Genomic DNA, 16278 nt, shown 5'->3' with positions numbered 1-16278 from the left:
AGCTCCAAGGGCCTTTAAGCATCAAGATAAAAAGACACACTACCCTAAGAAATACGGAAGAAAAGGGAGAGAAGGTGCAAATATATGGTAAAATGATTTTGAGAACCAAAAACATGGAGGAGAGAATAACAAGTAAGAAAAGAAGGGACAAAGTGATTGAGAAAGAAGAAAGAACAGCAACAGAGAGGAAGAAAAGAATCTGCCAGCTCTTGCACTCTGTGAAGCTTCTTAGAGGCCTCGGCGTCTCATGTATATTAATGACGCTGTGATATGACAATAGTGACACAAAGCCTGTTTACAGTAACTGTGCTGGCTGTAGCCAGGTTCAAGATGTTTAGCATGAGCCTCTGCAGGGATTTATCTCACTGCGCTCATGTTGAAGGCTGCTCAGCCTAATGCAGCAGCACAGGGTTTTTTTCTTATGGTGCATTTACATTTTTTACATCACCCTCCCAACATTTACCAGCAACATATGTTGAGCAACTTACTATGATAACAACTTTAGTATAAAAACCTTGACACACACACACACACACACCTATATACATACACATTCCTTCTGTAAATTATGTTCAATTCTAAAGGCAGCAGACTGCCGACATGTTACCCCACAGAGAGTTTGCACTGTGAACGGCCTAAACACCAAAAGGTATACTTATATTTTGCGACCTGGAATATTTTGCCCCTTAGCTTAATTTCCAGAAACCTATCATTTCACTCTGGCAGTGAGTCGCCTGTGTTCAAAGCTGTCACATCCAAAGGTTTGCTTTGCTAAACTTAAGTAGAGAGGGCCACTGATCCTATTGAAGGAACATTCAGCTGTAGCTTCAGTGATCTGAGGAGACACATGGCCCCCCATCTCAACAGCACAGTTCATAATGCAGTAATACCAATTTAAACAAAATCAGTGAAAACAGCTTATAGCTCCAGGAGAAGGAGTAACAGCTGCAGAAGTACCCAGTGAGAGCAACAAGCTGGTGTTCCACAGCACCCTGGTTGGGATAACTCTAGAGCTGTTACACTTTGGACCAGAACCAAAGTCACTTCTAAGTCAAAGGAAGTCTGAAATATCCTTTGCTTTTTATTTATCGAATTGTGCAATATGTGTTCCTAAAATCATGAATCACACACCCACACACACACAGCAGCAAAAGCCATCCATGTCTGTTTCTTTCCCTCTATCATTTGTTCTACACTATTTTGATTTGACTGTGATTCTTGCTATGTATTTTACAAGGCTAAAAGACTGGCACCACAAAGGTATCCTGTCATGGCAGAATGACACACAGATGGGACTCAAAATAAAGTCAATACAATTTTTGATACCAAAGAATCAAAATTGTGTTTCTCACCGCCTCCCTGTGATGACAAGACGAGACGTTCATGTAAAGTTGATGGTTTACTTAAAGAAGAACTTGAAAATGTGGAAGAGAAACTGGAGAAATTCTGGCACATAAACACATAAACAAAACGCTCTGACGGACAGTAAACAAAATCTCCTGCGTTGGTGACAGCCGAGTTGGAAAAATGACTAAAACACAGAAATCAGTAAAATGCAGGACACTGAATGTGCGATTCAAGGAAGAAGAAGAAAATGTTTTACAGTCTCAAACAAAGTAGCTCATCTGATCGTACAATGGGCAACTCATATTGAGCATTTCTGCTAGTATTGTTTTATTCCCGCAAGTGGTTTTATCGAGATTTTAAATACATTTCAGAATCCTATCTGGGGATAATTTAGGAAATAAAACAACAACCTTCTGATTGAAGGACAACCGCGTGCCACGTTGTGATCCACGCTGGGGTCGAATCCCTTTAATCCTAATTAGTGCAGCATAGCATGCAATCAAAAGTTAGAATAACTTATGAAGTGTGTGATATTTTAATAAGTAAAAAAAAAAAAAAGTAGCATACTGCTCATCCGCAAACCCACAAGTCTAATTTGATCTGCACACTCTTGCAGTGCACAGTTTGCCTCCAGCGCCTTCTCCACCTGCTTGGTGAGAATAAGACGGATCTCTCACTCTCACGTTCTCACCCTCCCTCGTCCACGGTTATGCCCACGTATGCGGGGTGGGGGAGGTGTGGTTAGGTCTGGATGAGAAGAGATTCAAGTCTTTATTGAAAGATCATATGGGATGACTGAGGAATCCCATTACTTGTTGATTAAGTATTGATCCCGAGCTGTCCAAGTATTAACAAGTAAGCTAATATGGGCTGACCCATGGGAACCAGTGGCTTGGGGGGGTTGTTTGTGCGTGTGTGTTTGTGCGCGCGCAGCTGTCTGTGAGTTAGTGACTGAGTCAGAAAACAAAGTTGAAGAGGCAGAATGAGGGGAGTGTGCGTCTGAAAGTGTGACAGGTTGAGAGATAGAGGAGAAAAATATAATCAAAATAAAGGCTGGCGGAGAGAGGTGGCAATTAAAGTTTGAGATGACGCTGAGACAAAGTGCAGCGAGAGCTGAATGCACACAGAAAAGGTGGAGCCAAGTGAGTGTTCATGGGTCAAACGAAGAACGAAAAAGAGAAGGGAAAGAGATCAGATGGGGGGGTGAAGGGGCTCAGAGGAGACGGGGGATAGGAGGGTTAGATGCTCAAGGCTTTGGTTGAAATGTCATGTGATCACTGAGTAATGAAGATCAATTCCTTCACTCTGCTCTTACTATTAAAATCATCACGACATTTCTCTATTGAATTGATGTCCGTTGTATAAAACCCATTTGCATCCAGACACTGAATTCCTAAAACATTGTCAGCAACACAAATTAGATAGATAGATAGATAGATAGATAGATAGATAGATAGATAGATAGATAGATAGATAGATAGATAGATAGATAGATAGATAGATAGATAGATAGATAGATAGATAGATAGAGAAATGCATCACGAATCATAATGACAACATTTTGAGGGTCTGATCTTCTCATAATGTAGTCTCTACTTGCAGTAAAGTCAAATTTGAGTCCAACATGTTTATTGTCGCTTACTGTTTGCATATTTTTTTCTTGCCTCTTACATAAGAGTTGCCGGGATTTGCTTGCCATCACTGGGGATTTGTCGTTCAGCATCTTTCTCATCACGAATGTCGAGCTCATCTGTAACTAAAGTCAGAGTTGAAAGAGATATTCCTGCATCTGTATGACACAGTGAAATTGTACCTAGAAATGTACTACTGTTTTAGCAGAGTCAGCACAGTAGAGCTTTCTAAAGATTTCCTCTTTATGCTTGATGTTCTACCCAAAGTGTTGGTTTGAACAAGTGTAACAAGTTTTGAGATTTTATTCCATGCACTAAAACATGGCATAAAACAGTGGACTGGACTAATGTACTTTAAAGTGATCGTAACAATGATCTGTGGTAGCTGCTACATGGACTTGAAGATTTTGCACCAAACTTCTCCAAAGTCACACAAAACCTAGAACTTTATTTCATCCTGTTGTGAAAGTAGAGATAGATGATCAGATTATCATACAAACTACTTCTCAGTCCAACGCTCCTAAGAACAGTTTTAAATGGCATTGTTATGATGACGTATTGGAAGCAAAGTGTTGGAAACTACTCAGAGACAGAGGCCAGTTTCAAGGCATCAAACTGCAAAGTCAAAGTTATTTTGAGGTTTACAGCATTTTTACAACAACTGAAGGTAACAGTTACTTCACTGTCTGTGCTATAAAATAGTCCTATATGCCCAAGAAAATATACGATACAACCCCCTTTGCAAAAGAAAAGCCTTTCATTAAACATAACATATAGGAACTATGTTAAATTAAAAGTAAATTCATTTTCAAAAAGCAGGAGGTACATTTACTGGATTAAGCTCCAACTACATATGTGGGATTTGGTGTGCACAGTAAAAATATAACGGGATTTAAAACCTTTTTTTTTTTCCCTGTGTGTGTAAAACATATCACTGTTTCAAAAAGACATACATTGGTCATATCACCTTCATACATTTGTCCTCACTTCTCCGAAGGTCCAAGCAAACTAATTAAAAATGTCTTTGTTCATCAAATATACAAAGTAATCTGCTTTAATCTGCCTAGTCAGTGTATCCAAAGCAAACTCCAATAAACTCCATGATTGCATTACATTCAAGGCTTTGATATCACCTGCTCTTCTTTCTTTCCCGTCTTCTGTCCTACAGCCACAGTAAATAATTCATTTTTCATTAAAAACTCATTACCACTAAAACCCCTGCATTTATATCATCACAGACTACCACCAAAAAAAGACAGAGGTAGAATTTGTGTGTGTGGAAATGCAGAGAGCGAGAGAAAAAGAGAGAGAGGGAGAAATAATGGAGTTGAAATATGAGGCAAAGCCATAAATAGATTGTATGCTTTAATGTGATTGTCATCCTGTGGTTGCTCTTTGTCTGCAGAGAATGCAGAGTGATGAGTCCAATGAGAAAGAGATCAATGAACGACAGAGAGGAGAGAGGGAGGATGGTGGAAAAAAGAGTGAAGACAGAAGAAGTGATGAACAGGTTTTCTGTTTGTGTGCGTGTGTGTTTGTGTGTGGGGGTGTGCGTGTGTGTGTGTGTGTGGACGCATTTGTGTCGCATACTGAGAAAGTGAGAGCTTATGTATCACACTGTTTTCATATGCAGATCAGTTGGTGTTATTATTCACTGTTCACAATCTTCACTGTATGTTTATTTATGTGAATATACAGTGCTGTCACATAACACTTCCATCTCTGGCTCTCATGTTGAAGGGTTGCAGCTGATCAGCATTTATGGTGGTTGCTGGGAGAAAGAAAGTCAACACCCAAGGTTGTCTAACTTTAATAAAACCTTCAGAATGTGTGTTTCTGATACCCGTCTTCCAAGAAGCTCTGACCAGCTTCCCTATTCCTGCTAAGGAAAAGCGTCCCACATCACTGCGCTGCCACCACTGTGCCTACACATGGGGATGTTGTGCATTGTTGGCTTTATGTTTGCATGAAGGCCAAAAAGTTTAGCTTTGGCCTCATCTGACTAGAGAACCTTCTTCAACATGTCTTGTGTTTCCTCACGGTGCCTCTTGTGAACTTAAACCTACTTTTAGCTTTTCTTTTAACGTAGTCTTTCCTCTTGCTTCTCTTCCATTAAGACCAGGTTTGTGGATTGCACAACTAAAATTTGTCTAGTCAACATTTCTCCCACCTGAGCTGTGGATCTTGGCTGCCTTGCTGATTATTTCTCCTCTTGTCTGGTTGTCAGTTTAGATGTTTTGCAATTGTGCCAATCTCTTTTTGTTTTTTTATATGATGATTGACCCAGGAGATGTTCAAAGTTTGGGATATTCTTCCATAACCTAACCCTGCTTAGCTTGGGCACAACTGTATCACTGACTGATCTGTTTATGAGTTAGGTGACTCCTGAAGGCAGATGGGTAAACGGGATCATATTTTGGGGTATTAGATTAAAAATGACTGAATCCAAATATTGTTTTAGTGTATTGTATGGGCAACTAACATGTTGATTACTTATTATCAAATCATTACACATGCAAAAACATTTACCAAGGAGAAATTTTTTTTTTTTAAATAAACCTTTCAGATTTTTTTGTGCTCTATCTTTTCCCAAAGTAGAGCCAAAAGAGGTTAAAGCTCTTTTCTTGTTTGAAGGTAGAACTTGAATTGCAGTGAGGAGTACTAAAACAGTTTTCAACAGTCAGATCACTTTATGAAGTACGTCCTTGTCAATAAAGAAAGCTCTCCAAAAAATGAAAATCACATCTTTACCTGAATGTTTCTGTCTGATTATGTGGCAGACCAGGCCGGTGTTTGGCATTCGCCTCGTCTCTGGTCCAGTCAATAAGCCAGCGTGATTATTCAGGTGGGCCTCAGGTTTACCTCTATCCTTCTCATTGACTTGATGAAGGTTTTAGTCCTGTTAAGAAGCTGACACACTTCATTACGGAGAACATTCCCGTATTGATTAAATCATTCCAGGGTCTGGCCTTTCTTTCTCAGGAAGTAACACCTCAATAATATCAATACCCAGCTCAAATGCAAACACAACGATTTTGCACATGCACGCAACTTCATGGACAAATGAAATAAAAGGAGCTCAAATTAAAAAGTAACACAGATATTAATTTTGGTCATTTTTTTTCCAACAGTAAAATGCCTGTAAACGTTGGGTAAAATGGATCCAATTTCTTAAAATTGAGGCACAGCTTGATCATGAAAAAAAAAAGCCAAATACTTTAGTCTCGGCTATATTGTTTATAAACATCTGCCTGATAAGGCTTAGATTTTATAATAAAAGATTAAAGCATAAGTCCAGCACTGGCATTATCTGAACAGCAATAAAATACAAATGAATGGAATAAATACAGACGACCTCTCTCTATTATACAGTGGATTAACAACATAACTCAACATTACATTTAGTTACTTTATCTAACAATCTCACTAAGGTAGTAACAAAATAATGACTAAACTAAAACAACAAAAAAATACCAGCAGTAAAAATATTAAAAAGTAGATAAAAATAGAACAATAAAATGAGCCAACAAAGTCACAGTTCAGTATGAATTGTGTGTGTTAGGAAAATGGTACTTACAACGTAGCAAATACAAGGGCACACACACATACATTTGTATCTAAAATCAATTAGGAGTACAGTAAGAAGTTCACCTACATTTAAATATCAGACCTTAATTCTACAAGATAGTAGTGATGACTGTTGGTCATCGTGCAGCCAGAAGCATTTCCATTTTAAAATAGCAATTTAATAATTTACGTGTTCATGCCAAAGCTGATTAATCTCTCACAGACTCAATGCGTCACCAATGCAAATAAACGTATCTTTTCTGGTCAGATTCCAAATAATAATTGCTCAATAATAAAACAGAATCCAGCATACATGATCAGCTCCTGTGCCGTCATTAACTTCAATGAAAACAACTGTCCAAGGATGATACCAAGTCTGTTTTTGATAGATTCATATTTTATTCAAAGCAGATAAGCACCATTTGCACTTGTTAGACTGGTGAGCAAAAGTAATGTAAAATTTATCACAGCTTTCCTGTTTTCATTCAGTTTACTTGAAAGCATATTACAGATGTTTTACATTACACATCTGTCAATTATGCTATCTCAAAGACATTCATGTTGCATATTTCCAAATAAATTGATATCCTACATAATGAGGAGTGAATGATAGAGACGTCAGCTGTGTTCAACCTTTAGTTGTGTTTTTATCCATGTGTGCAAATAATGTAAACGGTCATTTTCAAGTCTTGAACAGACATTTAATTGGATATAACTGCATCAGACTACAAACATGGTGTGGATGCAGTAACTTGAAGAGGAAGAAAAACTTTAGTAACTAAATGAAACGTGGGAAATGTGGAGACTTTACATCCATTTCGTTTCTAATTGTAAAGCAGCCTTGACCAGGTCGCAGAGAAAACGAGTCAAAAAGGGAAAAATGGACGTGCAACACTAGCAACACCTTGAAGGCCAGACCAGAGGGGACAGACACTCCAGAACACGTTTTATGAGGTTGAAAGCAGATGTTAAAATGGGTAACAACAGAGTATAAAAAACTGGAGTAAAGGAGAAGAAATTCTGTCAAACAATTGAAAATTGCATTTGAACTAAACTCCCTGTGTAGTCAGGGTTTAAGACCTGATCAAAGGTTTAAGACCATAGTCCTAACAAGCTCAAGTCTGTACTTTAACATCCTTTCTCATCAGGCATTTACCCTGTCATGATGGCAAACGGAAAAAAAAAAAAAAGCTTTTATATCTTCCCGCCTAGCAGGATTGTTGAGATGCACAAGCAAGGCATTCTGCTTGTGCATGTGCTGAATGAAGTATCATTTGATTGTTTTAAAAGAATCAGAGGGCGATCACCCTGAGTGTGGGGATAGGGAGGTTCACTAGTAAACCCACAAAATGCATTAAATCAGAAGATTTGACAGAGTGGAAGAAGCTCAATCCTCAACCCATATTAAATGGTAAAGGGATTAGAGGTTAGGTTTAATTTCCAAGCGTTTTTTTTTTTCTTATCATATGCATCATATACACATAAGAGCACTATTTTTTTGAGCCACACATAATCGGCAGTATCTAAAGACTGTCCCATCTCTTCTGCCATTTGAAACCAGGCAGCAAGTTTCTTAATAAAACAGACCCAGCACATTACTAACCTTAACCACTAACTCTACTTTTAACTGTAAGTTACGATACGATAATGGTGGCACTGTTACTCATTGTACTTCACTGCTCAGTTCTCCGTTTTCCAAGACTTTTGGCCAGTAGCTTCATGGAAGTTCCCCAAAATACACACACTGGCGTGATTGTGTGGGCGCCACCTCGGTGATTGCCTATTTAGTGAGTAATTATCCTTGTCTTTCCCACTCTCAGCCAACACAAGCACTGATTGAGTTCCACTCATTGTGGGTAAAGTCTTATTTATCATAAGAGCCCAGTGTGAGATTTGCAGAGAGAGAGAGAAAAAAACAAAAAACAAGAAAGCAAACAAACAGAAAACCAAAAAAAAAAGAGAAGGCATGGAGTGCAGTCATCTGCAGCTTTGGAAGATAAGAGCTACAAAAAAAAAAAAAAAAAGGTCAATATGAGTTTGGAATGGTTTGGCATGAGGGAATGGAGTTTCAGTCTTTGATTTTGTCAGGCTAATGATAACGTAACAAAAAAAAGAAGTGAAAAGTTTTTTTTATATATCAAATTAGAGAGGTCTTGTTGCTTAAACCTTCTTTAACTTGTTCACTATTGCAGGGAGGCTGGAGGTTATCAGCAGCCACTGAAGTGGTACCTGGTGCACAAGTGTGCATGTACATTTACGTATCCACATACATTCACATTTGTATGTATGCATCATAGAAATAAAAACAAGATCTGAACATTTGAATGTTGGCACGCTGCGAACAAGGTTGGTGAGAAAACAGACGTCAGAGTTTAAAAAGATTTGTTCCTATATCCGATCAAAAATAATAAACATTGTAAAACTCACCATACGATGAGAAACTGAAGAGCATTCTGCAGACTTCAATGTCTCCCATGTTGTGTCCTCGCTCCTCCCCTACGAGTCCACAAAGCATTCTTCACCGTCCTCATCTTCAGCTGGAAACATGGAATGTTTTCCAAAGTAATGCAGTCGTTATCGTCTCGTTATTCTGCTTCAGCTTGTTCTGATTCAGAATCTGAAGTGAGTTTTGCGTAAGCTTTGGTTGAGAAGCACTGCCATAGCAACGCATTCAGCTTGGTCCATCTTTGTTCAGTAACAGAAACCCAACCAGGTGTCCTCATTAAATAGCATAAAGTACCTGCAGGTTTAAGTTGCCATGTGTTCCTTTCAGATGTCCACCTTATTGACAGAAACCGACAAGAACAGTAAAATGACTAACCAAGCAGACGGCATGTTAATCAGCTGTGCATTTCGCCACCCGGAACATTTTCTCTGTAAACAAGCCGAAATCAAACACAAAATTTATAATTTAAAAATTTTAAAGCATAGGGTGATTTCTTCATGACATCACCTGAGAAATAAGGCAAAAAAAAATAAAAGGAAATCACTGTTTTCTCAGAGATGAATGTTTTTCTGTTTGTGCCCTGGTGATTTGTTCCTGGTTTTTTCCTGGCTCATCACATTTAGATTGAATGATTTTAGTCTGTTAACCTGGAGTACCCATAGAAAACCCATGCACAGGGAACACATGCTAACAACACGCAAGAAGACACAAGCAAAGATTTGAAGAAAGTTATCTCTGTGTAGCAGTCAGCTTCTAACCTGATCTTAGCTCAAATTCAAACTGTTCCAGCAAAAATCTGACTTTATGTACTCAGCACTGAGGCTTCAGTGAGGATTTTTCTATTCCTGACACAGTTTAGGTTGTCTGATAGTGCTTGAGCTCTAAAGCTAATCTGTTTCTTTGTGTTTATTGGTAAATCAAAGGTCTAATCAGCTGCAAAGCTGCTCAGGAGAAAAGCAGAGGACGAGAAGAGGAGCGGAGAGGAGGTATCAGCTATTTTTCAATCTAATGGCCAATTAAGATCAGGCTAAACGAGAAGGCAAAGGAGCATTGTCTTCTGCAGATCTCATTGAGGCTCTAATAAAACGTCAAAATGCCAGTGGTTTTCTTGCACGTGCATCGGCAAACGCAGTTGCTGTGTCCCTTGATCACTTTGTCCAGGCCTTTCATTCAATTTGTTTCAGCTTTCCATTCCTGCTCTCTAATTTCTTGTTTTCTACTCTTCACCCTGTCATTTATTTTGCCAGAATACACAAACATTTACAGTCTCCACTCCCTCTTTTATGGCTTCTTCATCCTTTTCAGCCCGTTCCTGCACTCCCACACACTGGCTTTGCTCTAATCTCCTTTTTTTTTTTATTTAGAAGGGCAAAGACAGAGATTTGAGCTTCATACTGTATCAATTTTGCCCAGTGTAAATGACCTAAATAAGGAATTCAATACTGTGGGGTCTGAATAGGAGCGCTTAGTCCACATATTTATTGAATCCAGCCTTTTTGTCCAGTGCCAGTACGCTCTGTGGTTTTAGACTCCGTTCCAGTGATCCAACGTGGAATGGAAATCCGATCCGTCTCCCTCTTTTTCTCACTTTCTTGTTTCTGTTTTTCTTTCATCAAGCACATGCCTGGTGAGATGGAGATGAAGGGATGATTGTGGGGGGAGGAGAGATAAAAAAAATATATATATATGTAAGAAGTCAGTGAGGTTGTCTACACTGGTTAAGCCTATAAACTATGACCAATCAGATCAATCTTTGCAAACAAGAGATTATGCGACATCAGTTCATCTCACATTTTATGAAATATTTTTGCTCAGTTGTCTGCATTGGCACTAATCATGTTTTACTTCCAACATGCTTGATGGGATGGCATCAAATGAGGAAAAAGTGCAATTCTGCAAAAGGACATACTCATAATATAAAATACATGTTTCATGTAATTTTAGAAATAATCTGTAATAGTGGTGTGACTAATCATCAATGCTACACCCATGGTTAAGAATTGCATCATCAACCATCTGAGGGTGAACTAGCACAGCACGTATGATGGTCTGGTCAGAACAAACGTTGTTTTTGGCCTCAACAGGGCAAACAAACCTGCCAGCTCTTGAGGAGTATGTGCATGACTGGACACTATTTATCACTGAATACTGACCACTGGATTTTATATTCACTGTCTGGTGTGTAATGTATAGTCATAGGCTTTGGCACTTGTGTATATTTTCATTTGCAAATCAATAATTGTTTTGCTACCAGTTTCAAACATAGTGATTAGTGTTCCTCTCACATGCTTTAATTCATGCAACAACCCATCTAACCATTTAAAACTGGACGGCAAGAAGCTTGGACAGATTCTTTTTGTTTGGCTAAATAAAAAATAGTGAAATTTTACTAAAACTTGACTGCTCCTCTACAAGAGAGCACACATCTTTTGTAACATTTTGTAAAATGTAGCTTTGAAACACAGCAAAAGCATTAGTGAAGCAAGTTTAAAGTTTCTGTTTGTTGTGAGAATGCACTCTGGTGTCTATTTTATGGGTTTTGAGAGGCTCCACCAACTCATTTCATCATTTGATAAAAATATTCAAGTAAGCAAACCCTGAGGCGTCTCAGTAGTTGCACAAAATTGCATGAAGGTTTTCATGCTTGTTCTTTGTGTGTGTTTGTGGTTTGCGTGTGTGCGTGTGTGTGTGCGTGTGACCTTTTTAAGAACCAGCCACACAGCTAAACGCACTCCCTTTGTGCCTGTCATTTACAGGTTGGCTATTGACGTCTTACAGTTTAAACTCGGGGTGGGGGTGTCGGAGAGAGCATGCTAGCATCATACACAAAGTCTCCCACAAAACTCCTTTATCTACAGGCCAGCTTTTCAGATCTTATGGACATGAAGAGGACCAGCAAAGACCGGAGTGCTAACTCTGTGTTAGCACACCTTCTTCCATGTAGAACCTATTTCTGCCGAAATGCTGTCAAAGATTACCAAGCAAGTACATCCCTTCATTGTCGGTGATGGACATGGGTTCAAAAGCAAAGCTCCTCCCTGCTTCCACACATCTGCTTTTGGTAGAATTTGGGGGCCGGAAAGTCACGCACCCATTCCAAATCAATAGCTGCATTTATTTCATCAAAGCCTGTTTAATCATATCTGCTGGCAGGCTTGCACATTGGAAAAGCACGCGGACAGCTGATCCCTGCTGTGGCTACAGGCTACTTGCATGTCCCAGTGTGTCTGCTGCCACGTACTCGGGCTCTTCCAGCTTTGCCTTTCAACGAAGGTTAACACGTAAAACATCTCTCCCCTCTCCCGGTCAACTTCTCTGCCTGCCAGCATCACCTTTGATTCAGAGCGATCGTGAAATGTACGCCCACATAGGGTGGATTGTTAGAATAGCTTTGGGGGGTAATTTTGCGACGGAGAACTCACATATGCTCTTTATCACAACGAGTGAAAATGAGAAAGGAAGGAGAAGGCTACTGTCAGCTGTCTGGAGCTGTTGGAGAAAGCAAGATGGACTTACTGTGACAGGTCAGTGAACAACACTACAGGCTTTCATAGGCTAAACATTTACATTCAATGCTTTTAATGGCTATTAGGGGTAAATTTAGCAATCGTCTGAAATATTTCTAAATTGTTGATGAAAAACGTTTGTTCTCTGATAGACTGGCAGGCTTTCAATCTCGTGCTGGCATAACGCCAAAAGACTACTCAAGGTACCAGTATGAAAATAATAAAAAAAAAAAAGGCATAAAAATTATATTATTTTTTAATTTCTTTAATTTTACTTCAAATCAATGACTACACTTTTACAATTTGCAAACAATTAATGCCTTAAATGTAAAGTTTGTGGGTCCGTTTACTGAAAATAACTCAATAGTTTCTATCATTATTACTCATAAAATTTGTATGTGATAAAGTTGTACAATTAAAAATGAAACATGAACAAAGTTAGCTTTAAACTCTGTAATTTAAGAAGTAGCACTCAGGGTTTTACAAAAATTGTGTTTTCCTTACTGATATGATTTGAAAAATTAAAAAGCTAAGAAGAAACGATCTATGAATTAGATAGATTCAATCTATGAAACTATATAATTCATGGATGGGATTGAACACAATCTGTTTGGATCCCAAAAAACCTTAAATTTTCCAAATATCCTTCTCATCTCTCCTTCATGCATTAGATTATTTCAAGTTGCAGATTTACTTGATTTCACGAATTACTTTCTGTTCTCCAACTAAGAAATATGTCATAGGTGACACAATCCTTTTTTCTTTTTTTTAAATACTTGCAGGTGTATGTTGTATCATTCAGCATTGAAAAAGAACAGCTCAAATTAATCCTTAAAAGCCCTAAATTGATATGACATTCATGCCTACGATGAGTCTGTGTAAACTTCTGACCGGAACTGTAGCTTCAGATTAACAGCTCTTTTTGGAAGAGTTCCCTCCAAAATTGAACCATTTAATAAGAAAACAAAACAGAAAAGAAACAGACCTGTTTTTCCCAGATAAGACCATTTCTTCAGGCTATTTTTGACAAAAGACGCTGTAATACAAAAGCAGAAACACAAAATGGCTCAATTCCATGAAGCTGTTTGTTTTCCAGGGTGCTGTTGCCCTGTATAAAAAGCTCAGTGTCACTGTGACTTGCTGGGATTCAGGAATAGAAAAGAGCCATTGTTAATGTTCTTACACCTGGGCTGCTCTCACTGCTTTGTAAATTAAATACTGATGTGAAAATTGGACCATCCAAGTAGGGATAGAAGTCTGAACGAAATGTCTGATTAACTGACCAATAGATTTTTTTAACAAAAAAAAAAAAAAAAAAGAGCTCAACTTTCTCAGCATAAAAATGACCTCTGGACAAATGTCTCCAAAGGAATCTTTAACACAATATTTTAAAGAAGAGGCTCAAATTCCCAAATGAGCAATCTGAACCCGCTGGGATTTATAATAATATGTAATTAGTCACCTACATAAACATGAAATGTACACAAAGACAATGATATTTACAGCAGAATAATTCACAAAACAGACTGATTGCACTAAACAATCAAAGGGATTCAATACAATACACTTCCAGATTTCCATGGAATGTAGTTTCAATGTATTAAATTAAAAATATTAATTATTTCAGAGTTTGTGGCTTATTAAATCGCTCCTTAGGTGTAAATGCCATAGGGCAACAGGAAATTCACATTTCTGGGTGCAAAGTAATCAATCAATTCATTTCAGATTCAATAACATATAACCAAGTGTGATTCTTCGAGGTTTGCCAGGAATTTCTTACTCAATAAGGTGACCACCATGTCCAACGAGCTAAAAAAAAAACAAAAAAAACACCATCAGGCTCTGTGCCTCATGAGGACGTATTTTAGCAAAATCAGCTTTATCCTGCAGATACCTTGATTCTTTTTTTCTTCTTGCAGCTTTATTACAATACCATCAGAAAAAGCAATATCCGTACAAGAAAATGGTGACCCACAAGTTTTACATGAACAGACATCCATCTAATGATGAATGAACCATCTCTATAAAAATGGAACAAGCTGCAGCTGCTCAGAATAACCGTGAAGAGCTGCAAAAAGTTATTGAATATGCCTCTGATTTTACCTTTATAAATATAGGGCATTTAGGCACTGGTTGTGAAAAAAAAATGATTACGGTTGTTTGCTTTGTCAAAGACTTTTATTTTTCATCTGTTACTCTTCAGTAAGAAGTCAGATTGAAAGTTTCATAAAGGGCATTATAGTAGCAGCACATTTTGGAGGGAAATTTACATCATGTCAGACGCAATAAAAGCCCACTCAAAAACAAAGGGTCCAGTAAACGGGTAAAATGTGTGTGTATTCACTTGTGTATGTATCTGGCATTCTGCTCCCATTTCACAGGTTCATATGGCTCTCCATAGCAGATATGGTAATGTAAGATTAAGGAGAACTCTCTGGGCCAGGATCCAAGATTATGCTGACAAGGCACTGGCTGCATTTTAAAACCTGAAGTATGTGAAAGTAAAGCTGCTTCCTCCTTGAGCAGCTACTGTCAAGGTGTCCTTCAGCAAGGCTTTGATCCGACTCTTTCACCGGCGGATCGAAACATCTTAACGATACCAACCCAAAGAGGAGGTAAGTGTATAAAGAGTCAGTTTAGCTAAATCACAAAATAGTACGTTTTCTCACTGGAGAGTAAAAGCCATGGAGTCTTCTTGTTTTAAAGATCAGAGCGGCACGAGTTTGAAATTGCCCGTAGCTAATTTTGTTTCGGTGAATAAGACATTCACTCTTTCCTAAAAGTTGCCACTGTTTTCAACAGGGTTGGTTTATTCTAAGAAACGGAGTTTTGGAGGCTACAGCCATGTGAGTAACTTTCAACAATGTAATGGAAAGCATTTGAATTTAGGGGAAGAATATTTTTTTAATATCTAAGAAAAGCTAATTTTTGCAGCTTCCACAGGATTACACATGAAGAGCACCAGCTCTTCTTCAAAATCATCATCATTTCTGTTAAGACATGAGATTTGGCACCTTTCTGATCCAGAGGTGTGTATTAACTAAATGCAATGGTGGAAATACATCTGCAATGAAATAATGGCAGCAGCTGTTGCTGCCATTATTTAAGGTCAGTCCATCATTTTGCAGAATGAAATTGTATTCACCACATTTTTTTTTCTTTTTCTCAGATTTAATCGTCAGATTTTTATTTATTTTTTTGTCCTTAAATAAACTCAAGTACATTCACACTGCCCAAACTGGGAAATCATGAATGCCAGACTAACATTTGCCAAAAACAACATAGATATAGACCAAGACTATTGAAGTAAGGTCTGGTGTGTGGAGATCTCATGCCAACTGGCAAGCAAGGAATTGTAAGGTTGATGGTTTGGGCTTGTCTTTCCACCAGACAACCTGGACACCTTGCAGTCAATGAGTAAACTGTGAATGTCTCTGTACTCCAGAGTCAGATGTGAGGCCATCTGTTCAACAGCTGAAGCATGGCCCAAAATGTGTCATCAACAGGACAATAATCTCCCAAAAAGCTGCAACTAGCCATTATAACAGCCAAACAACCTTTTAATGGTCACACTCATGTCTAATTTAACCACACACGCAGAACAGAAAGATAAAAACGCGCAACAAAATAATGTCATGGCATTCATATTTATGAGGAAAACTATTATTTGGGCTTCATGTTTGCTTTTGATGCCATTTTTTAGTTGCTTTAATATCCCGCTGCTCGCCACAAATAATGCTGGATTATGTCCAGAACGCAGAGGCTAATTGAGATGTAAGAT

At 38.3% G+C, this 16278-nt stretch overlaps 1 long non-coding RNA gene across 1 annotated transcript in view; it reads right to left on the bottom strand.

Moving 5' to 3' along the window:
• Nucleotides 1–7100: 7100 nt before the first annotated feature.
• LOC103477300 (uncharacterized) overlaps nt 7101–16278 on the bottom strand; it is a 59316-nt gene continuing 50138 nt past the window's right edge. Inside the window, exon 4 of the long non-coding RNA XR_014091239.1 lies at nt 7101–10615. This is a non-coding gene — a long non-coding RNA (uncharacterized LOC103477300). The remainder of the gene's footprint in view (nt 10616–16278) is intronic.

This window comes from Poecilia reticulata, chromosome 15 (assembly GCF_904066995.2).
Source record: "Poecilia reticulata chromosome 15, P_reticulata-male-v2, whole genome shotgun sequence".
In the NCBI taxonomy this organism is placed as follows: domain Eukaryota; kingdom Metazoa; phylum Chordata; class Actinopteri; order Cyprinodontiformes; family Poeciliidae; genus Poecilia; species Poecilia reticulata.
This window is presented reverse-complemented; position numbering and strand designations above follow the sequence as displayed.